Genomic DNA, 25,151 nt, shown 5'->3' with positions numbered 1-25,151 from the left:
GTTTTTTTTTTGTTTATTTATTTTTTTTGGTGGGGTCGGGGTCTCTTCCCTGGCTTGTTGTGCAAAAGTGTTGCCTATGTAGTCCAAGCCTTGTCTTTGTAGAGGTTTATTTCCTCCTTTGTTTCCATGTTCTTAATTAGCAGTGGTTTGTTCACAATCCAGTCCTGTCTTTTGCCCCAATATTCCCAGAGTTCAAACTTTGGGGTTGTGCACCACCCCCCCCACTGACTAGCTGTCTACCTACTGGGACCTTTGTTGTTGTCAAGCTGTCAGAACCTGGACTGCACTGTGGCTAAAAGCCTCCCCTGGCATTCCTGATTTCCCACTTCCTAAGTTTTATTTTCCCTTTTCCCCCAAAGAGACAGACCTTCACTAAAATCCTCCACTTCTTTGAATCTTATCTTTTTCTTGTTTTTGGTTGGGTTTTTTTTTTTAGATTTTTGCAAGGCAGGTAGGGTTAAGTGGCTTGCCCAAGACCACACAGCTATGTAATTAATAAGTGTCTGAGGCCGGATATGAACTCAGGGACTCCTGACTCCAGGGCTGGTGCTCTATCTACTGGGCCACCTAGCCACCCCAAATCTTCTCTTTTTCTTGTTAGGATCTTTAGCTTGAATGTCAGTTCAGAGGCTTCATTTCTCTTTGGTAGAGAAAAGCTCTGGGAACATGTTAGATTTATTCTGCCATCTTGGCTCCCCCCAGGAAATCTGAAAGAGAAGAATTTTGTCAAGAACAAAATGCATATTTCATCTTAAAATTAAGAATTTGCACATGAAGATTATTTTTCTTCCAAAATAGTTTTAAAGTAAACAGTCAAACCAAGCTACTATAAAGTTCACCGAGTTCAGTTAATCAGATTTCTCTGATGTTCTCTTGCATGGTTGAGAAAAAATACTAAGTAAGAGAAAGGTATTCTAGTATGTAACAGAGACTTAAGTTTTGGGCATGACTGAAAAATGACTGTACAAACAATATTTATATAATATTTGTTCTGATAGGCACTTATTTTTAGAATTATATAAGATAAATTTTACAGTTTTAGAATAAATGTTTTAGAATTATTATCTCATTTAATTCTCACAGGTCTGGGAGGTAATATTATTATTATTATTATCTTCATTTTACAGATGAGGAAACTGAGGCAAACAGAGGTTAAATGACTTGCCCAGGATTATCCAGCTGTGGAGTCAAGGTCCTTAATGACTCCAGGTTCAGTGCTTTATATACTGTATGGCCTAATTCACATATTCTGCAATTTTTAATCTTAGCAAGTTATCTGGGAAACCAACAGGTTAAAAGCTTTGCTCACAGTGACACAGTTATCCAGCATGTATCAAACTGGGGGAATAGAACCCAAATTTTCATGTCTCCTAAGGCCATTTCCCTATCTACTTCTCAAGTCTCCCTCTCCTAAAAAGAAAAGCAACATTAATTACATCCAAACAATTGCATCAGAGGAAAAGATTTCTGTAACTTCAATAAAAATGAAGAAAATTGAGATCTTTATATATTATGTTAATCTCTTTCCATATAGCATATCTACTGTAAGTGCATGTCTAGCTTTGATGTTAAATGAATTGTTTTTTATAATATTAAAGTGCATTGTGAATGAGGTAATGTTGCTATAACAACCAAAACATTTCTTCTTCCTTATGTCAGATTAAAAGTAGAATTCATTTAATTTCTTACATTAAATTTATTGGTTCTGTGAAGTTTTACTTGTTTACTTCCTTGTATAAAAATAAATAGCATTGTAATATTTTAGTTTTTAATGACATTTCTTTCTCCAGAGTCTATAAGTAGCTATCCACATATATCTCCATCACTACTTTTGCATTTGCATTATCTACTGCCTTACATCTTCAGTTATCTCCCTGCCATGGAGATTAAACTGTACTAAAGCCTCTTTACTTAATTAGGGAATTTCTGCTCTATCATCATTTCATTATAAACCCAAGTTATGTTTGACCGAAGTCTGTGTTTTTTTTTTACCTCCCTTTCCCTTCTTGACCTCCTCTCATAGCTGTCCTTTACTTGTGGTCTTTCACTATTAGAATTTAAGCTCCTTGAAGGAAGAGACTCTTCAATGTTATTTGATAGTATTTATTTCTCCAGCTTGGCCCTTAGTAAACTCTTAATCTTGTGTCTGTCTTTCTCTCTATCTCTGTCTCTCTGTGTCTCTATCTCTCTTTGTGAATCTCTGTCTCTTTAATTCTATCTCTGCCTGTCTTTGTCTCTGTCTGCTTCTGCCTCTGTGTCTCTCTTGTCTGTCTTTCTGACTCTGTCTCTTTGTTTCTATCCTGTCTCTCTCTGTTTCTCAGTCTCTGTCTCTCTTTCATTTTGCATCTCTATTTGCTTTTCTCTTTTTCCCCAAAAGAAAACCCTGTGTTTATTTGTTGATTGAATTAGAGATAAACATATTCTTTTCTCTATCTTCTGTCTCTATCTGTTTTCTTTCTCAAAACATGTCTGCTTATTAATATTGTATTAGAGACAGACATATTTTCTCCTCAAAAATAAGTTTCAGTTAAAGCATTTAAGTGTTTAAATATGTGCTCAGTAATTTTCTTACTTTTAAGTTAAAATAGTACAAACCTCACCACACCAGGTTCTCCCCTTGATTTTTGTAGAAAGGGCATTGGAGAGAAGAAATCATAAAAACTGGGAAAAGTCTCACATGCTTCAAAAATATTTATAGCAGCTGTTTTATGTAGTGGCAAAGAATTTGAAATAGAGGTGCTGCCCATCAATTGGGGAATGGTTAAACAAGTTATGGTATATGGAATACTATTTTTATATAAGAAATCGTAAATGATCAGACTCTAGAGAAGCATGAAAGGAATTACAGGATCTGCTGCTGAGGAAAGGAAGCAGAACCAAGAGAACAATATATACATGAACAACAACATTGTGAGATGATCAAGCCTTATAGTTGCAGCTCCTCTGGGCAGTTCAGAGAGCTGGGACAACCTAACTGACTAGCTATGGACAATGATATCCCCATCCACAGGAAGAAAAACAAAACAAAACAAAAAATCCTTCAGAATCTGATGAACTCTATATTCACTTAAAAAATTATCTCCTATGTATTTCGTTCCCTTTATCCTAATTTCTTACACTAAAAATGACTGATCTGTAAACATGTGTATGCACAATATTAATGTGACTGTTCATTGCTGAGGAGAGGCAGGGTGGGAAGGGAGGGTGGAAGGACATTTTGTAACTTAAAAATATGCATAAGCATATGGATGAATTTTAAAAAACTTTTATAACATGTATTAGGAAAAATATAATGCCAATAATAATAAAAAAGAGCATTGAAAAGCTAGATTTTCAATTTTTTAAAAAGAAATTAAAGTATCTAGGGTAGGGATGTGTGTGTGTGTGTGTGTGTGTGTGTGTGTGTGTGTGTGTGTGTGTTTGCAGGATGAGCATTCTAAAATTCCAATCAATCCTTAGAGGATTTTTGGGCAGAGCATAATACCTCTAGGGTTTAGTAAACTGTTGAGAGTTGTTTTGACTGAAACAATTCATCACTCTTTAACCTCTCAAGTGATGCTCTGCTTAGTTTGGCTAAGACAATCGATATACAGTTCATAGCTAGTCTATAGCCAAGATATATATTTTTTTAATTTTGTAGAAATTAGTACTCTGTTGTCATCATGTTTGAAAATCTATTTTCATAACCTTTCTGTGATGAGGTGTTGATTTGATATTTGAATATAATAGGGCACTGTGCTAGATGTTAGGGATACAATAGTAATTTTTAAAAAATTGTGTGTCTGCCATTGAAGAACTTATCATCTATGGAAGGGGAATATAAAGCAAATAAATAAATGCAAAAATATTATAAATAGAATACAAATATAAAATGTTGGGGGTGCATGATAGTTTGAAGAATTAAGAAAGATCTTTTGCAAGAGCCTGTACTTGAGCTGAGTTTTTAAAGTAAAACAAAAAAAAAAGGACTTTCCAAAGGTGAAGCAGAGGGTTCTAGAGCAGAATGTAGTCTTGTTTGACTGTTGGTGTAAAACCATGGAGTGAAAAGCAACTGACTTAATTTTGCTACAGCACAGAAAATTTAAGACAGAGTAGTATGTAATGAACAAGGAAATAAAGGATAGACTAGGACTGCGAAGGACTTTTTAATTTATCCTAGAGGCAATATGGAGGTGTTTGTATTTTTATCCTAGAGGCAATAGGAAGAATAGGAAGCAGAAAGAAATGCAGCATGTATATATATATATATATATATATATATATATATATATATATATATATATATATATATATCAGCTGTCAGCTCTCTTCTCCATCCCGCTCTACCACCACTACAGATCCTCCTTCCCCCAATCCCCTCACAGTGCTTACAAATAACTGGTGCTCCCCAACTCACTGATTGGATTATGACTGTTCAAAAGAGAAAATAGTTAATGGAAATCTGATTTAGAAATCAACAGAGAGAAAGAATGATTGTATGTTTATTGACTTTTATTTGCAAAATTACACCCTCATGATTAAAATACTTCAAGTAAAAAAAGTAGTGGAGTCAATGAAAATAATTTTTAAAAGCTTTAGCTGTTCAAAGCAGCAGGTACTAAGATGTCAATTATCGGATGCCACTCCATGAAAATCTTAAAATTTATAAGCTATAATCTTCATGAAATATTTGCACCAATCTGAAGGTGGTGTCAGTAGACCTTATGCAGACCAATCAAGATAGATCCAAATCCTGCACCCTGAATAGTTGGGACCTAAGATCAACAGACTAGGCTTCATTGACTCTCATGGTCATAAATTTACAAGGATTTTTTCATCCATGGGAAATGTCCTACTAATGTTTCTTTGGTGGAATTTGGGGACTGAAAGTATCACAAACTATATTTGTAAGTATTACTAACTCATAGTGTCAGATTCCTGGTAAGGAAAATGAAAATGTGAATGCAACATTTGAGGGGCAGGGTCACTTTCATTTTTGCTTTTGGTTGTTTTTGTTGTTGTTGTTTTGCAAAGCATTGGTGTTAAGTGACTTGCCCAAGGTTATGCAGTTTCACAATTATTGAGTGTCTGAGTCTGGATTTGAACTCAAGTTCTGACTCCAGGGCCAGTGCTCTACCCACTTTGTCATCTAGCTGGCCCAATCACTTTTGCTTTTAATGAGTCAATTCACCTCATCAAAAAAAATATGCAGCATTTCATGTTTGTAACATCCCCCTCCTCTCTATTTTAATTAACCTAAATATATTTCTTTTCCTTCCCTCCCCACACAATAAAAATAAAACATAAAGAAAATCAATTACACATATGCTTAATAATTCATACTTAAGACCAGTTTTCATTCTAAGAACCTCTAAGATTCTAAGAACCTCTGTCTAATTTTAATATCCTGACTTCAGTGAAAATGATCACTAAGTTCCATAAGAATATATCAGGTCCTAAACTAAGTGCTAGTGATAAAAAGAAATGCAAAGGACAGTGGATTGTAAATGGAAACTGAAATTCAATAGGTGAATAAGGGAAAGGAAATGTGTTCCAGCCTAGGAAACAGTCTCTCTGACTCAAATCTCTTCCCACTCTATCCATCCTCCATTAAACTGCCAAGATGATTTTTCCTCTAAGTCTAGATCTGACAGTGTCACATCCTATCTGATAATATCCAATGACTCCTTTATTAAACAGCAGAATCAAATAGCACTCAAAGTTCTTGAAAAGGACAATTCCTAATTTTCCATTTTTTTATACACGATAATGCCTTCAAGCATACTGTTATCTAGCTATAGGAAACTGCTTTGACATAGCACAAGTAGAACAGAATGCTCCATTTTTAATTTCCCTGTCTGCACTATTTCTCTCACCTGGGATTCTTTCCTTTCTCACCTTCACTTCAGGGTTTCCCTAGTATCTTTAAGGATTCCAATTGAGTCCATGAACTGATGCTGAATGTGTAATGATAGACTATGATAGACAAAGTTCTTCTCAGAAAAAGGCAATTCTAAAGGACCCATGATGGAAAATGCTATGACACCCAGAGAAAGAACTATGGAATGTGAATGCATATCAAACTATACTATTTTCCACTTTTTTTTGTTTTTGTTTTCTTTCTCCTGGTTTTTCCCTTTTGTTCTGATTCTTCTTTTACAACATACTGATTTGGAAATATGTTTTACATGATTGTACACATATAACTTAGATCAAATTGCTCATGGCATTGGGAAGGGACAATGCAAGGGAGGGAGAAAAAATTGAAAAAAAATCATAAAATGAATGTCCAAACAATCTTTTACATATAATTGGAAAAACAAAAATACTCATAAATGGTGGGACAAAAGAGTTCACTTGAATTCTGATTTTATCAGAAAAATTTTTCTCATTCATGCCTTATATTTGTATGTGTTTACACACATACACATAAATAATCTTGATTAGAATAGGAGTTTTTTTGAGGATAGTAACTATTTTTTGTATCACTAGAGTTTGACAAACTGCTTAGAAATATAGTAAGCACTTTTATAATTGTATACTGATTGAGCAGATTACCTAGGGGTCCAGTTAAAAAATGCAGAGGGGAGCAATATTAGATAGACCTGAAAAGGTTAGCTATCTGATTTTGAAGGATTTAGAACAGCAAAGTAATTTGAATTGTCAGTCTATAGGGGTACCAATGAAGGTTTTGTTTTGTTTTGTTTTTAGCTGAGCAGTGACATGAATTGATTACTTCTGTATTATTCTGTATAGATTATATAAATTGGTGTTCACACATATATGTACATATGTATACATATATATGTCTTTTGAATCAATGTAGCATTTGGGGGGTCATTTTCATTTTTAATGATTCAAGTGACCTTATCAAAAAAGATAGGCAGCATTTCATATTTGTAGTACCCGCCTTCTCTATTCTTAATTAACCTAAATATATTTCCTTTTCAACCCATCCCATAAAAATAAAAAAGAAAAAATCAATTTCTTATAAAAATATGTATAATCACATATAATCCCAAAGATTACATGCAGAAATATATATATATATATATATATATATATATATATATATATATATATATATATATTGTGTGTGTGTGTGTCTAATTCAACACCTTATAACCATCACCTTTCTATAATGAACTGTACATTTCATTATTGATTTCTTGGAATCATGAATGATTACTGAATGAATTATAATTCTTAAAGCTTTTAAATATACATAAAAATACACATGACATAAGTCATGTCATTATTAATCAAAGAGATGTCATTGTTAATCAAAGAGATGTTTTAATGATTGAGTTTTTTGAGAAATTTTTGTGAATATTGCTATTTTGATAAAGTATTGGGGCAGCACACCTTTGACATGTCTCCAAGTCATCCTTTTATTCATCAGCGGTTTGTAGTGAACACTTCTCACTTAAGTGAGTCTTCTTCCTGGTGAGAATGAGAAGTAATATAAAAGAAGCAAAAAAGCTACTAGGCATTTTCTCTCAATAGCTGCTGTCATATGTTTTGTATAAAGTTCCTTTAAGACCTTTATCTTTGCTAAATTATTACATCAGTCTGTACTACCTTGAAAAAAGTCAGTTTCCTACTGCTAAGATGTCAAAGATTTTAAAAAGCGAACAATTTGCAAAAACAAAGTACTTTATCTATGCATAGAGTATCACAAGAAGCACTCTCCTAGAGTTTGAGAAAAAAATTGTGAAATAGCTGATCTGCAATTTATTTATAAAATGCAAAATATTTGGTGACAAAAGAAATGGAAGTTTTCTTTTATACTGAAGATAGTACATCCTGCTTTTTCTCCATATGTTTTACTTAGAGACTATGAAATTTTCTGTTCAGATACATTTTTAATTTTGCCTCTAATATCAATGATGATGCTTCATAATAATAAACAATGCATATATTGTATGAAAAGAATGTTATTTGTTGCTAAGTATAATTGATATACCTAGTCCCTTTCCTTTGGGAGGTTACAATTTAACTGTAAGTTAAGCTACCAACACATAAGTATCCAAGGAAAATGTACTAGAAGGTGCAGAACAGAATCTTAGGCGATACAAAGAAAGGTCATTTTTTTTTTTTGAGGAGGTTTACCTTACGAATGAGAGGAAGGGTTAGTTTTAGTGATTACTGCTGCAGATCACTAGGAATTCTTCAGATTTATTTCTATGTGAGGACACAATATGGCCAAGTTATTTGTGCTCTTTTCCTCCTGATAAACATTTCAAACAGTACCAACCCTCTTCTTGACATATTGTTAGTTTTAATTAATAATTTCCTAAAAAATACATTAGAACCATTGGGTGAAAGTACCTAGACTTGCAAAGTATACTTATACAATTTTAATGGTATTTTTTTTGCCTTCATTTTGATCATAGAATAACATTTGCTGGAATGCTTTAAAAGAACGATGTCCTCTGTGAGAAATTTCTGCATAGTTGGTCTAATTCAAATTATTAATGCATGAACAGGTGGCGGAGATAGTGATTGTGCCTCATTATGATTATTCTTGATCTTTCAACACCAACCAGCACAACAAAGGGAAATAGTAATAAAAGCTCAAGAAATAACACGGGTGGATATGTGGCAATTGGTGGTCCTTTTTGCTTATAGATAGATGTTCTTGATATGAATTTTACAATTTACAGTAAAAATATCAGATCCTTTAACTTTGTGCTAAAGTTGTAGTCAGTCATAGAATAATTTATTTTCATATGGATCTCTTTGAAAATGTCTTGTGGGTAAATCATTTAAATTCAATTGCTTTACAATATTCCCAAACTGTTTAATACTATAGCAGAGCAAGCTCTTATAGTAAGATTCTGATTATTTCAAGGAGAAGAGAGCTAGGAAGCAAGATGTTAGGGAAGGAAGATTGAATTTTTCTGAAAAATAATTTGAGGAAAGAGAAGTAGACTATAAATTGGGGAAAAAGCTTAAATCATAAAATCCATATTAATCAGCAAGCATTTATGAAGTGCCTCCCAAATGCTTTGCACTGAGCTAGGTCCTGGGTCCAACAGAATACATTTAAAGCAGTGACATCTTCATCTTTTTCTTTATGACCTCAGGGTCATAATAGAACTTCAAAACTCAAAACTTTGATTAACCAAGGATGTATTTATAATCATGGCTTGGTTTCTCTGCAAAGTGATCATTATATATGCTTTTAAAACTTTCTGCTAAAATTTGCATTTTTCCTCGTTGTTTACATGGAAAAAAGTAAAAGTTAACGGACATAGTATTGGGGATATATCCACATATATTTCAAAATCTAATGTCCTCCATGCTAGTGAAAAATAACCAGAATTTTGGGCTATCATTCCTCTCCTGGCCACATCTCTGGAAGTAAATATCATCTACTTGAGTGTGTGTGAGTTAAGAATTGTCTGTGTGTGTGTGTGTGTGTGTGTGTGTGTGTGTGTGTGTGTGTGTGTACACTCTCAATATGGGCTTTTTTTTTCAGTTACAAACTGGGAAACTCTTCAAAAATAGAATAGTCAAGCTAATGAGAGAGGCACTCTATGGACAAACAGTTGGAATGGTAGCACATGACTATAAATGTTTGAATGTTTGCAGAGATCAAGTTAACCCCTTGATGAGTTTTCATTAAAAAAAAAAACTTGCAAATTTCCTTGGTGTCATTGGATGTAGTTCAATTATCATTGGCTAGCAAGAGATTGATTATTAATGGGTTACTTAGTGTCTTGGAGTCCTCAATATTTTATCCTACCTTCTTACTAATTCCTGAGGGTATTGTGATAGCCATTGGGATGTTGTCAGTTTCACTGTAGACCAGGTTCAGTTTTGACACTTAACTTTCTCCATCTAATCCCAGTAAACTAGTAAGACTTCCATGGAATCCAAGGATTTGAACTTGGATGGCGGACAAACTGATCTGCGTCTGTAATTATGTATAAAATCATTAATTTTCTTATACTTTGAGGGAACACCTCCTTACCTTTTCCAGAAAAATCAAGGTTATTATACCCTATCATGATTCCCAAGCCCAAGGTCTCTTGTGGAAGTGACAATGTAGATGGAGAGATTTCTGTCTGATAGTAAATTACTTAGAAGCTATAGTAAAAGCAGGATTTTTTAGAGATTTTCCCCAAAAAAGGGATTAGATAGATGAGAAACTTTCCACTGTTTCCTTTCTTCTAGAAAGTACTATCTACGCTCTTAGCTACAATTTTCACAGCAACTCCTAGGACAGTAATTTTACAGTTTTCCTTCCATATCAAACATAGCACTGCTGACAGTATTATGATATGACCATTGGAACAGCCCCTAACAATAGCAGAAGAAAAAAAAATACTCATTGCCCCATTCTGAACACCCTCCCATTTAGACTTAAGTGATAACATAGCCAAGGAAATCAGTACCCACATATGCAAAGGTTAATGAACTTAACTTTTTTTCTTCTTACTTATTAAAGCCTAATTAACTAACTAGCTGAAAGCAATAAGAAAATAAACTATCTAAAATGAATTTTTGCATGTTGCTTCAAAAGTTTGTGCTCATTGATAACGTGCTATTTTACTGTCCCAACTGTTCAACTCCTCCCTCTCAAAGCTCTTAATGTATTCTTTATATAAGCTTATTATTGCTTGTATTTCTTCCACAGAAGAATAAAATATTCCTCAATGGCATAATTTTTTCTCATTTTTGTCTTTGTATTCCCTAGATCCAATCAATGCCTCATACATAGAAGGTGCTAATTATTATTTGTTGAATGATTAGTAATGAAAAATATTAGGGATTTAATAAGAACCTACTATGTAGCAGGCATTATAATAAGTTCTTTACAAATTATTTCTCCTTTGGTCCACTTTAATCTATAAGGTAGTTGCTATTATTATACCAATGGTAGAACTGAAGAACCTGAGGTAGAGAGGTTAAGTGACTAAATAAGATCATAAAGCTACTTCATATCGGAAGTTGGATTTGAACTCTTGTCTTCTTTGACTCATTTCAGCATGCTATCTATTTTGTTACTGAACTTCCTTTCTCATTGGAGAAATAAGAGCAAAGATGTGCTTCTTTGCTTAGCCCTATGCATTGGTGGGGCAATTAATTCTTGTTGGTTGATTTTTCCTTCTTTATAGTACAGTTAATGTTAAAATTAAATATATGTACACTTCATTGATGACGATGATGATATTGATGAGGATGTTTGCCCTTCATTTTTTGAAGAAGTTCATGGCATCAGAGAGGTGATTCTATGACAAACAAGTGAATGAGATTTGAGTGAGGAGTTTCTTTCACAATTTGTCACTTTCTCCTTCAGAGCCATCTGGTTCCAGTGTTCAGATATGAATTAAGATGATTGGAGATGTCCCTGATACAAGACAATAAGGGTTAAGTGACTTGCCTAGGGTCATACAGTTAGTAATCAAGTGTCTGAGGCTGGATTCAAACTCCTGTCCTCCTGACTCCAAGGTCAGTACTCTTTCTACTGTACCCACAACCACCCTCACTTTATTAAGAGAATGAAAATTAGATGTAGTAGAACAGTCTGGAAATTACAAGCTTGGCTCAGTGAGCCTTAGAAAGATTTGTTTCTTATGGCTATTATGACTGATGATCAGAAAACCTACTTCACATCATATGGTAGAACAACTTAGTGGAACAATTATCCAGGTACTAGAAAGCCAAATATAGTTCAGAGATTAAAGAGCTGCTGAGTTCACTGTCATACAATATTGGCTGTCACTAACATGGTAATGATGCACACATCAATGAGTCCCTGAGTAAACATTTGTACTGCAGTTGGTCGAATCTCTGAAAGAGATGTTATGATGTATTATTTCAATGATGTATGCTGTATATTAATGAATCCCCAAACACTCATTGACAGGTATTGTCTCATATGCTTTTCCATAGATAGTAATGGCCCCATTGAAGCTGTTACTCTCTCTGTGCAGGGTGTGAACATATAATAACATTTTTTACATTTCAATGGGGATATGTTTTTAAACATTATTTATGATGCTTTGTATCTTTTCCTTTACTATTAAAGAAAATAATTGTTTAGAAAGAGCAAGAAATCTTTAAATATAGCAGATATGGCATTTTTTCATTCAATGATCTAGTAAGCACTGTGACATGATTTAAATATTAGAGATCTTCATTACCAACATGATGAAACAGTTCTGTCACTCAGACATAATTTATGCAGACACAATTAAAGTTGTAATAAAGAATATGAAAGTATTTATTTCTTATTCATAAGGCTATCAACATTAGTAGTTCTTAGGATCAAATGAGATGATATTTGTAATAAAAACTTTTAACACAACACCTGGAACATAGTAGAAACTGTATAAACATACTTATTCCCACCCTCCCACCTTGGGGATTAGATATGTGCATAAAGACACTTTGTAAGTTTAAGATTTCTGGAGAAGTCCTATGCACTGTCAAAGGTTCTCATTATAACATTAACATTTATCATTGAATAGTATAAGGTTGTTTTATGACATTCAATGACATACTCATTGATGAAACTGAAGCCAAAAATAATATCATATAATTTGTAAAGCTGAATTAACTTTGAAAGGTAGAGTCAGATTCAAGATCAATTGGAAAATTTGCTACACATTGTAATAAGGGTAACATCTGAATTTTTTTGTCAGTTTACTAATGTGGTTCTCATGATCCCAAAAAAGGACCTTAAATAAATGCACTCTCCTAGTCCTAGACCACAAAATTATAGAATTAGATAGGATTCCCAAAGTCATGTACTCCCCCTTATACTTGACCAAAAATCTCCTCTACAGTATCACCGAAAAATGTCCATCTAGGTTCTATTCAAGTCTCCATGAACTGCTTAGCTCTAGAGACAACAAATTCTGCCTTGATAAAATTATGACTTTTAGGGAAAAATTATTGAGGATTATTTATATATTTAATAAAATATATTTTTAAAAATTTCTGCCCATAATTCTAGGCCATAATGCAAGGGTAAGGCAAACGATAGCTAAAACCTCTTACATATGTTATCTAAATGTTTGGAGACTCATTTTTACTTATGCAAGTATTCTGTTTCATGTTAAATATCCTATGTTTCTTTATTAATCTTTATATGGAATTTTTCATATCTTGTTTGCTCTTCTCTATATGAAAATACCATTCTTAAAACATGGTCTCCATAATAGAATACTGTCCTCTTTGTATGGTCAACTGACTTGGAATTTCATGGAACCAAATTACTTTCCTCATTTTGGACACCATACTGCTATAAGTGAAGTCTAAGATTAAATTTAGTTTTTTGTTTGTTTTGATTAATATTGAGATTAAAGTTCACTAAAACTCCTAGACTTTCTCCCTTGGGTTGTTTTTCAGCTATCTTTCTCACTCTGTAGCCATATAGTTAGCTGGCTTTTAAATCCAAATGCAAGGTTTTACATTACCCTATTAAATTTTATTGCATTAGACACAATACATTCTTCCGATCTCCTGAGATCTTTTGGAATCACTTTCTATTACAGAATTTCTATGAGATAGACAATTGTGGAGAAATATTGATTACCAGATATTCATAGTCATGTACTGAAATGAAATATAAGCAGGAAATGCATCATGTTAAAATGACAAATACCAAAAAATTGTAGCAGAATATGGACTTCAGAGAAACAGCATTATCACATGTAGTAAGATAGTTTTTTTGAGAGAAAATGTTTCAACGACTGAAGTTAGTTCAAAAAATTGGAAATAAACTTAGTGCCCATCAACTGGGGAATAATTGAATTAAGTGTTAACTATGAATTAAGATAAGATTGTTGTGTCATAAGAAATAACCAGTGTAATGGAATCAAGAGACAGGATGATGTGTACAAACTGATTTGTAGTGAAATTAGCATAACCTAGAAAACAAAGGTATACCATGAAAAAAATAGCATGAAGAACCCTTTTGAAAGGCTTCTTTCTTCAAACCAGCAAACTATGGCACTTAAAAAAGATTATTAAAAATACTAGAGAAGGCAAAGAATATAGATTAGTGGTAGTGGAAAAATTAAAAATATAACAAAATGCAAAATAAAGTATAACAAAGTTTCATACTAGCCCTTGTCAAAAATGTATATCGTACTCTGAATCAATTATGGTACAGAAAAAATATCAGGAAACTATTGTTTCATAAGAAATAATGACATGAACGATTTTATAGAAGTGCAAGATCTCCCTTAATTGAAGTGTAGTAAAGTGAGCAAAAGTACGAGAATGATTAAAACAACAGCACTATAAAGAAAAGCAATTCTGAAGAACTTGAAATCTTACCACTATAATAAGAAACAATAAATCCATAGGTACAAAGCTAAAAAGTACACTACCCACTTAACAAAGAAACAATGAACTTTTGATTTGCTTGACTATTTATACCTTTGATGAGTGTTTCATTATGAATTATTGATCAATGTCAGGGTGGTTTTATAAACAAGATAAATCCTGCAATTGGGAAAATAATAAAATTAAATTGAAAACTGATGCAAATATACTTCTTTTGATATTAAATTTTATTTTTTTTCCATTAACAGACATTTAGTTTTCTCTTTTCTATATCCTCTACAAGTATTGAAGAAAAACCCTCATAATTCATTGTCAAGCCCATAAAATACATTTGCCATATTTTAAAAAATATGGCTATTTTAAACAAGTTATATTGTATGTGGATGATTTAAAGCATAATTTAAAAAAAAATGTGAGTTTGAGAGAGAAATGGAATAATGTGCCTGTTTAAGAGAGAAAAAAAGAAAAGCATCAGGAGATTTAGCATGTAAATCTATTGTTGTAGTGAATACAGCACTCACATTATTTTGATTTTTGAATTCCTATAGAGACTGAATTCCTTTATCCCTGGAGTGGGGGAGGGGAAGAAAGGAAATTTTTGAAGCTTATAAAACACTAAAAAAAAAGTAACTATTCTGATACCTTTATTGAAATTAGACAATTCTTGGAGGACACATTCAAGGTCCATGGGGTAATAATATTTCTTTTTGAAAAAAGGGAGATATCTGATAAAGCCAAAAATAACTATAGAAGTAATTCAGACTTTTGTTATATTTTGATTTATGAGTTTTGAAAGAGAAAATTATATATATATATATATACTTAGGATGGTTGTTACTTTGCATTATCCATAATGTTGTATAGTGAAACTGAAGAAATGAGAGAAAAGAAATGTTATTGTGTGACTTAATTCAGTGATATCTATGAAGCCCTTTCAAGTGACTGGGAGCATTCTACAGCTATGAAAGGCTTCAATTTCTAAGGTGAGGAGATTTTTGTGAAGATAAAATTCAATGATGTGCTTCTTTGCATTATGAATGCTCATTATCTGGTAAGGTTATTTAAATTATCACATTGCAAAATAATCTAAAATTAGTATTGAGAAGTTGAAGGCTTAGCACTTAAACCTATAAAGAATCTAGATAACCTTTTTTTCTTATCAAATGCGATAATATATGTAAAATATTTTACAAATGTCAAAGTGTTGATGTATTGACCAAAATAATGCATTATTTCAAAGGTGTGTATTCTCTCCTTTCTTTTGTATTTTATATTTATAGTTCTGTGTGGACTGTAAAAGATATTGTAAGATATTACTTTTCTTCCTTTAAATTCCTACTGTGATTCCCTTACTCTGTCATGAAAGTAATATTAAGTTCTCAAGAGGTTCAACTGAGCTTCTGAAAAGTCCTACCAAGCTTAAAATAATTTGAATATTTTGTCTAGTGATGGGATATATGCCTGCCATTTAAGGCCCCATTGAGTTAAATGTAGAGAAACATTTACTACAAAGTTTGGTTGCCAGAGGATGCTTTTATTTTTTCTTCCACAGCAGATTTGAAGGCAGACTATGAGAGTATATTAAGACTTTCACCACTTGGTCAAAAGGTAGTAAAAGAAATAATACAGGTCCTTGGAATATTGAATTAAGTTGTACCAATTTAACAGTTATTTATTAAGCATTTACTGTGTGCAAGATGTTAATATTATTAATAATGGAGTAATAGCTGGATATTTAATTTTGGAATAAGAAAGAACTGGTTCAAAGCTCACTTTTGATATCTACTTTTTTGTTTGCCTAGGAAAGTCATTGCCCAAACAGTTTTCTAAAACCATAATATGTAAAGCAGGAACTAATTTGAATTGGGAGGTGGAGTTCCTCATTGAGAAATCTCTAGATGGATGAAATAACAAGCCTGATCTTCATTGTCATCATCATCACTATATTATTGTTATTATTATTTATCTCTATGGCATGTATAACCATTTGAATTAGACCATATGAAGCCACATGAATATTATGCTAATCACTATTCGTCATAAAGAAAAATTTAATATAAAGTGGGATAGTAAATGTACACTAATTTTTACAAAATTAACTCAAACCATAGTTTATTCACAACAGTGAAATAGCAAGAGACCAGCATCTTCTCCTTTGTAAGATAACATTGTTGACAAATTTATATTTGGAGATAAGAGGTTCACATTTTGGGACAATTATTCCTTCTCTAAAGTTATTTAATCATACACTATCTCTACCCATAAAATCTATTCTCCTTTTTATAGTCTTAAGCATAAAATTCTTAAAAGACATTTATGATCAAAGCCAGTTCTTTTATATTGATTCATATTGTATTCAGTTTTGTGGTACAAATGAACTATTGGAAAATGAAATTGTTTTGTACTGTGAAAGTTATATTATTCAAGATGGCAGAGAGAAGACAGGCACTGTTTTAAGTGGTCTTGGTGTAATCTCAAAAATAACACGAAAAAAACCTCTTTGCAGAAACTTGATCCGCAAAAACCTAGAAAAAGAAGCTAGGAGAAGAACACCTACCAACAAGGTTTATCTCAGGTTTATCTCAGGTTTCCTCCCCCCAGGAACCCAGACCATTGTTCAAGGTCAACTCAAACACTGTTGCCCTTTCTCACCTCTTCCTCACCCCACCCTCACTCCCTCCAGGATTGGGAGAGGGTTTCAAACACTCCAGAGAAAGCAACCAATTCCCCTACTGGCCACCCTGGGAATTACTAATCTAAGTGAACAAAGCCTCTAGGGTTTTCAAGAGCAAACTTCTGAGAGGCAGCCCCTCCACCCCAACACAGGATCCAGGAAAAGTGAAGAAAATCCAGTGAAAAGGAGGACTCATGGAGAAATACTTAGAAGAAATAGATTCTAACCCAGAGAGATCTAGCACTTCTGAGGAGAATATGAATTGGTTTCCAGTCAAGAAAGACTTCCTTGAAGAAATTAGGAAGGAATTTAAAAATCAATTGGAAAAATTGGGAATAGAAACTCAACAGAAAATTAACACATTGCAAAAGAAAATTAACATCTCACAACAAGAAAACAAATCCTAGAAAAATACAACTGAACAAATACAAAATGAGAATAACTCTCTTGGATCTTCAATTGGGCAAATGTAAAAGGAAAATGATTCTCTCAAAGCTACACTTGGGCAAATGGAAAGCTCCTTCAAAAATAGAGCTGACCAACTGGAAAAGGAATTGCAAAAGGTAAATGAAGAAAATTCTTCTCTAAAAAAAGAATGGAATCTGTGGAAACTCATGACTTCATGAGACAACAAGATTCTGTTAAACAAAACCAAAAGGTCGAAAAAATAGAATATGTAAAATTGTTCATCAGCAAAACCACTGACCTCAAGAAATTGAGAAGGAACAATCTGTGAATTATAGGTCTTCCTAAAAACACTGAAAAGAAAAAAGCCTAGACTTAATATTACAGGATTTAGTGATGGAAAACAATGTTGATATCATGGAATCAGAGGGCAAAATAGTCATTGAAAGAATACATTGATCCCCTCCAGATAGAGATCCAAAAATGAAAACACCAAGAAATGTTGTGGCCAAATTCCAAAACTATCAGATAAAAGAGAAAATCCTGCAAACAGTCAGAAAGAAACAATTTAAATACCAAGGAGCCACAGCAAGAATTATGAAGGACCTGGCTGCATCAACATTAAGGGATCAAAGGACATGGAATGAGATATTCAGAAGAGCAAGGGAGCTAGGAATGCAGTCAAGCATCTACTATCCAGCAAAGCTGAGTCTTCTCTTCCAGGGGAAAAGATGGACATTTAATGAAATGGGAGACTTCCAACATTTCCTGATGAAGAGACTAGAACTAAATAGAAAATTTGGACATCAAACAGGAGGTTCAAGAGACACATGAAAAGGTAAGAAAAAAAAAGATAAAGGAAAAAACCTACTATCCAATAAAATGAAACTGACTATATCCCTAGCTGGGATAAAGACTCTAATAACTCTTGAGAACTGTAACTCTATGAGAGAGAATATACCTTGACAGACATGATGGACACTCATGACTTTTCTGTGATTCAGATAGAATGATTTAAAAATAATAGCTCCTGGGGCAGCTAGGTGACACAGTAGATAGAGCACCAGCCCTGGAGTCAGGAGTACCTGAGTTCAAATCCAGCCTCAGACAATAGTTACCTAGTTGTTTGGCCTTGGGCAAGCCACTTAACCCCATTGCCTTGCAAAAACTAAAAATAAATTAATAAATAAATAAAATTAAAATAATAGCTCCTTATAAAGGGGGACAGTAAGGAGACTGGAGGATGCAGGAAAATGAATGGGGTAAATCACATTATATTAAGCAGTACAAAAGAACTATTGCAATAAAGGAGAAGAAAGGAGGAGGTTAGACTCACCTATATCTTCTCACCAGACATGGCTTAAAGTTAACTTACACACACTAAGTTAAGGAACTTATCTTACCTTTCAAGTATTAAAAGGGGAAAAGGGGAGGGGGTGAATGGGAAGGGGTGGAAGAGGGGATCTAATAGAATTAAGGGAAGGAGGAAGGGGAAAAGGGAAAGGGGAAAGAAAGAGGAATGGGGTTGATATAGGAGGGCAAACATACTGAAGGTGGAAGTATTCAGAAACAAAATACTGGAGAATATGGATAAAGGGGGAAAAGGGGAAAAATACAAAAAAGGGAAGATAGCATGGGGGGCAATAAAGAGTTAGTAATTATAACTTTGAATGTGAATGGGATGAACTCTTCCTTAAAACATAAACAAATAGCATAGTGGATTAAAAACCAGAATCCTACAATATGTTGCTTACAAGAAACTCATTTTTTTGAAGCAGAGAGATACATATAGAGTAAAGGTAAAAGATTGGTGCAAAATATACTTTGCTTCAGCTGAAGTGAAAAAAGCAGGGGTAGCAATCCTTATCTCAGACAAAGCAGCTGCAAAAATAAATAGAGTTAAAAGAGATAAGGAAGGAAACTATACCCTCCTTAAATGTATCATAGACAATATAGTAATTTCAATAGTAAATATATATGCACCCAATGGTATAGCATGCAAATTCTTAGAGGAGAAATTGAAAGAGCTACAGGAAGACATAAACCATAAATCTCTACTAGTGGAAAACCTCAACTTCTCACTCTCAGATATAGATAGATCTAATCATAAAATAAACATGAAGGAAGTTAAGGAGGTAAATAGATTGTTAGAAAACTTAGATATAATAGATCTATGGAGGAAATTGAATGGGAATAGAAAGGAATATATAATTTCTTTTCTACAGTACATGGCACTTACACAAAAATTGACCATGTACTAGGGCACAAAAACATGATGATCGATTGCAGAAAGGCAGAAATAGTGAATACATCTTTTTCAAATCATAAAACAATAAAAATCATATGCAATATTGGGCCAGGGAGATATAGACCCAAAACTAATTGGAAACTAAATAACTTCATTTTAAAGAATGAGTGGATCAAACAACAAATTATAGAAAGAATTGATTATTTGATTCTAGATAATGAAAATAATGAAATAATATACCAAAACCTATGGGATACACTCAAGGTGAGAGTTAGGGGATATATTATATCTTTAAATACACACATGAACAAATTAGAGAAAGAAAAAAATCAATGACTAAATATACAACTAAAAAATTAGAGAAAGAACAAATTAAAAACCCCCAATTAAATACCAATTTAGAAATTTTAAAAATTAAAGTAGAAATTAATAAAATTGAAAGCAAGAAAATTATTGAACTAATAAATAAAACCAAGAGTTGGTTTTATGAAAAAACCAATAAAATTAATAAACCTCTGATAAATGTGATTAAAAAAAGAAAGAAGAAAGTCAAATTGCTAGTATCATAAATAAAAAAAGGTGATCTCACTAAAATGAGGAGAAAATAAAAGTAATAATTCAGAATTATTTTGCCCAACTCTATGCCAATAAATTTTCAATCTAAGTGAAATGGATGAATATTTACAAAACTATAAATTGCCCAGATTAAATGAAGAGAAAATTAAAATCCTAAATAACCCTATCTCAGAAAAAAAGAAATTCAATAAGCCATTATTGAACTCCCTAAGGAAAAATCCCCAGAGCCAGATGGATTCAGAAGTGAATTCTATCAAACATTTAAGGAAAAATTGGTACCAGTTCTATATAAACTCTTTGGCAAAATAGGTAAGGACAGAACTCTGCCCAACTCTTTCTATGACACCAATATGGTGCTGATACCTAAACCAAGAAGAGTTAAAACAGAGAAAGAAAATTATAGACCTATCTCCCTGATGAATACAGATGTAAAAGTCTTAAATAAAATCTTAGCAAAATGATTGCAACAAGTTATCACTAGGATCATACATTATGATCAAGTAGGAATGCAGGAATGGTTCAATATTAGGAAAACTGTTAGTATACTCAATTATATCAACAACAAACCTATCAGAAATTATATGCTCATATCAATAGATGCTGAAAAAGCTTTTGACAAAATACAGGACCCATTCCTACTAAAAACACTAGAGGGTGTAGGAATAAATGGACTGTTCCTTAGAATAATTAGCAGTATCTATCTGAAATCATCAACAAGCATTATATGCAACAGGAATAGGCTAGAGGCATTCCCAATAAGATCAGGGATGAAAGAAGGGTGACCATTATCACCACTACTATTCAATATTGTATTAGAAATGTTAGCTTCAGCATTAAAAGAAGAAAAAGAAATTGAAGGAATTGGAATTGAGAAGGAAAAGACAAAACTCTCATTCTTTGCAGATGACATATTGATATACCTAGAGAATTCTCAAAATCATCTAAAAACTACTAGAAATAATTAGCAACTTTAGCAAAGTCATAGGATATAAATTAAATCCTCATAAATCCTCAACATTTCTATATATGATTAGCAAGATGAAGTAGAAAGAGCTAGAAAGAAGAATCCCATTCACAGTAACCTCAGATAATATAAAATACCTGGGAGTCTATCTGTCAAGGCAAACTAAACACTTTTTGAAAGAAATTACAAAACACTTTTCACACAAATAAATTAGGTTTAAATAACTGAGCAAACATCAACTGCTCATGGATAGGTTGAGCTAATATAATAAAAATGACAATTTTACCAAAACTAAACAACCTGTTTAGTGCCTTACCAATCAAAATTCCAAAAAAAAATTACTATAAGGAGTTAGAAAAAAATCTAAGTGAATTCATATGGAAAAATAAAAAGTGAAGAATTTCCAGAGTCAATTAAAAAAAGTGCAAAAGAAGGTGGCTTAGTCTTACCAGATCTAAAATTATATTATAAAGCATCAGTCATTAAAATTGTCTGATATTGGTTAAGAAATAGAGTAGTGGATCAATGGAATAGACTATTTGCAATAGCAGGTAATGATTATGATAATATGCTGTTTGATAAACCCAAAGAGTCCAGCTATTGGGATAAAAACTCTCTCTTCGATAAAAACTGTTGGGACAAATGGAAGTTAGTGTAGAAAAAACTTAGATTGGACCAACACCTCACATCCTATACCATGATAAGATCAAAATGGATACAGAATTTATACATAAAAAAATCAATATTATTAGCAAGCTAGAAGATCAAGCAGTAGTTTGCCTGTCAGAGCTATGAAAAGGGAAGCAGTTTATAACCAAGGAAGAGATTGGAGAACATCATTAAAAACAAGCTAGATAATTTTGATAACATTAAATTTAAAATCTTTTGTACAGACAAAACCACTGTAAACCAAGATTAAAAGCAATGTAGTAAATTGGGAAACAATTTTTACAACTTGTATTTCTGACAAAGGACTCATTTCTAAAATATATAGAGAACTGAGTCAAATTTTCAAAAAACAAGCCATTCCCCAATCGACAAATGGTCAAAGGATATGGAAACACAATTTACAGATGAGAAAATTAAAGTGATCCATGCTCATATGAAAAATTGCTCTAAATCATTACTTATTAGAGAAATGCAAATTAAAGCTTCTCTGATGTACCACTTCACACCTCTCAGACTGGCCAGTATGACCAGAAAAGACAACGATCAATGTTGGAAGGAATGTAGGAAATCTGGGACACTAATACATTGTTGGTGGAGCTGAGAACACATCCATCCTTTCTGGAGAATAATTTAGAATTATGCCCAAAGGGTAACAAAAATGTTCATACCCTTTGATCCAGCAATGCCATTACTGGGTCTTTACCCTGAAAAGATTATGAAAAAGGGTAAAAAAAATCACTTGTACAAAAATATTCATAGTAGCCCTGTTTGTGGTATTGTGGTGTCAAAGAATTGGAAATTAAGAAAATGTCATTCAGTTGGGGAAATGGTTTAACAAACTGTGGTATATGTATGTCATGGAACATTATTGTTCTATTAGAAACCAGAAGGAATGGGAATTAAGGGAAGCTTGGGGGGATTTACATGAAATGGTGCTGAGCAAGATGAACAGAACCAGAAAAATATTGTATACCCTAACAAGAACATTTCAGGTGATGATCAACCTTCATGTACTTGCTCATCTCATCAGTGCAACAATCCAGGACAATTTGGGGCTCTCTGCAATGGAGAATACCATCTGTATCCAGAGAAAGAATTGTGGAGTTTGAACAAAGACCAAAGATGATTACCTTTAATTTAATAAAAAGCAATATCTTATTATGTAATTTTTCTATCTCTTATATTTTATTTTTTTCCTTGAGGATATGATTTCTCTCTCATCTCATTCCACTTAGATCAATGTATACCGTGGAAACAATGTAAAGCCTAACACACTGCCTTCTGCAGGGGATGGGAGGATGGAGGCAAGATTGGGGGGAAAATTGTAAAACTCAAAATAAATAAAACCTTTATAAAAAAATAAAGTTACATTATTAATTTTTAAAAAAAATTTTAAAGCTACTATGCTCTCTAGTCTATTAATATACAGTGAAATTCACTGATTAACATTTTCCTGGGAACCAAATTTTTAAATTGTTACATGAGGCAATATAACTTTCTCAGGCCTTATGCCGAAACATTACAAATGAACATCATGTGAGTCAAATTTAACCTCCCTTTTAAGGGGAAGAAAAACTCCTGAAATTGTAATGGAATGTTGTAGATTCACACCATTATCAGGCCGTTAAGTATATCTGGCATGATATTTGACATTTTGCTCTTTGTGTGAAGAAACAGTGAGTATTACAGTGCAAACTCAGAGAATCAATTAGGTTAAAATTTGTCTTACTTTATTTGCTCAGACTCCATACCCTATGTCCCCTTTCTTAAAGGTCTCTTAAAAACAATAATATATGAACTATAAAGTTAACAGTGTATATTGTCCTATATTTTGAAATCAAAAGATGTTTTGTGATTTGAAGGGGGTCAAGATAGTTAAGGGATCTCTAGCAGATGTACTGTTATGAATATCTTTACTCAAAGCATGTGGCTCTAAAAATTGCCCCATTGGACTTCTGATGATTACTACTATTTCCAAATCAAGTTTTTATAAAAAAAAAGTACAACCTTTCTATATTACTTGCTCAGGTACTCACAGGAAAAAAGATAAATGAATAAGTAAAAATGCCTATTTTACCTGATAAAATTTGAATCATGTGTCATCCACAAAATACAGTTTAACTGTTGAAGTGCTGAAGTGTTGAAGTGTATGCAAAGAATTAAATATTCTTTTAAAATAGTCATTCTCAAACATTTATGGAGTCCAAGACATCTTTGTTGGGTTTTAGTCAATTATTTCTGTCAATGACTAAGGTTGAGAAGTCATATATTTAAGAAAAAAATTACTGACATCAAATGAATCAATTCCATGTAGCTCATATTGGGTACATGGGCAACTTTAAAGAAATTAAGATGAGTTGGGTTATTTATATTGGTAATTTTTATTAGAAATGTGATTTTTAAAAACAGAATCTATTCCTTGTGTTATTAATGACAGTAAGTAATGAAAACCTGGAAAACCAGTTGCAAACATTAATTTTGTTCTCCTTAGGTAGTTATTGATATACTTTATGCCATATTTGATTATTATTTAAATATTAATCAAAAGTATGGGAGGGATTGCCATAATAGTTATTTCAGTTATAGAAGTTTCCAAAGCACTGTGTTTACGAGAGAGAGAGAGAGAGAGAGAGAGAGAGAGAGAGAGAGAGAGAGAGAGAGAGGTTTCTTTTTTTATCTTGCATGATGAATTGGTTCCTTTGGAAATTCAGTCATTCAATAAAATGTGGTCTTCCTAATTCATTAAATTATCTTAATTTGTCATAGCAGCAGAAATTACCATGCTTTTTAGTCTTATAATTAAAATAAACCACAGCAAATGAAACAAATTCTAATCCCCATATATGACCATGGTATAAATCTCCATATTTACTTACCATCATATTTTTCTATCAGTAAATGACTGCTTTCAGTGAACTGTGTCCTGAGAAAGGAGTTTTACTCTCTAGTAGTTGATTTATAATAATACAAAGAGCGATTGGTATATTGGACAGGGTCCTTAAACAGGTTGGAGAATGCCAAGTCCTTGTTCCCCAGGAGCAAAATCTTTGTGTAAAAGAAGAACTTTTGGTGAGACTACTAGAAAAATCCTTTGTACCGATGGGGCTTACAAAAGGTCAACTGTCCCTTTGCAGCAGAATCATTAGAGAACCAGTTTCAAAATCAGAAACACTTGATTTTAGGCTTCTTTCTCATTCACTGACTCAACCAACTAATCTCTCAGTCTGACAAGTGAATTCTCCAAGACTGTACATTGCAGAGAAATCAGGTCTAGTAAACAACATTTATAAAGGGCTTACTACTTTATCAGGAATTTTGTTGAACATCAG

At 32.8% G+C, this 25,151-nt stretch overlaps 1 protein-coding gene across 1 annotated transcript in view; it reads left to right on the top strand.

Moving 5' to 3' along the window:
* Window positions 1-25,151, top strand: part of MAGI2 (membrane associated guanylate kinase, WW and PDZ domain containing 2) — a 1,847,576-nt gene that overhangs the window by 600,942 nt on the left and 1,221,483 nt on the right. The gene's annotated exons all lie outside the window — the stretch shown is intronic.

The sequence above is a fragment of the Macrotis lagotis genome, chromosome 7 (genome assembly GCF_037893015.1).
Source record: "Macrotis lagotis isolate mMagLag1 chromosome 7, bilby.v1.9.chrom.fasta, whole genome shotgun sequence".
Taxonomy (NCBI): Eukaryota; Metazoa; Chordata; class Mammalia; order Peramelemorphia; family Peramelidae; genus Macrotis; species Macrotis lagotis.
Note: the sequence above shows the minus strand (reverse complement) of the source record. Positions and strands in the feature narration are given on the sequence as shown.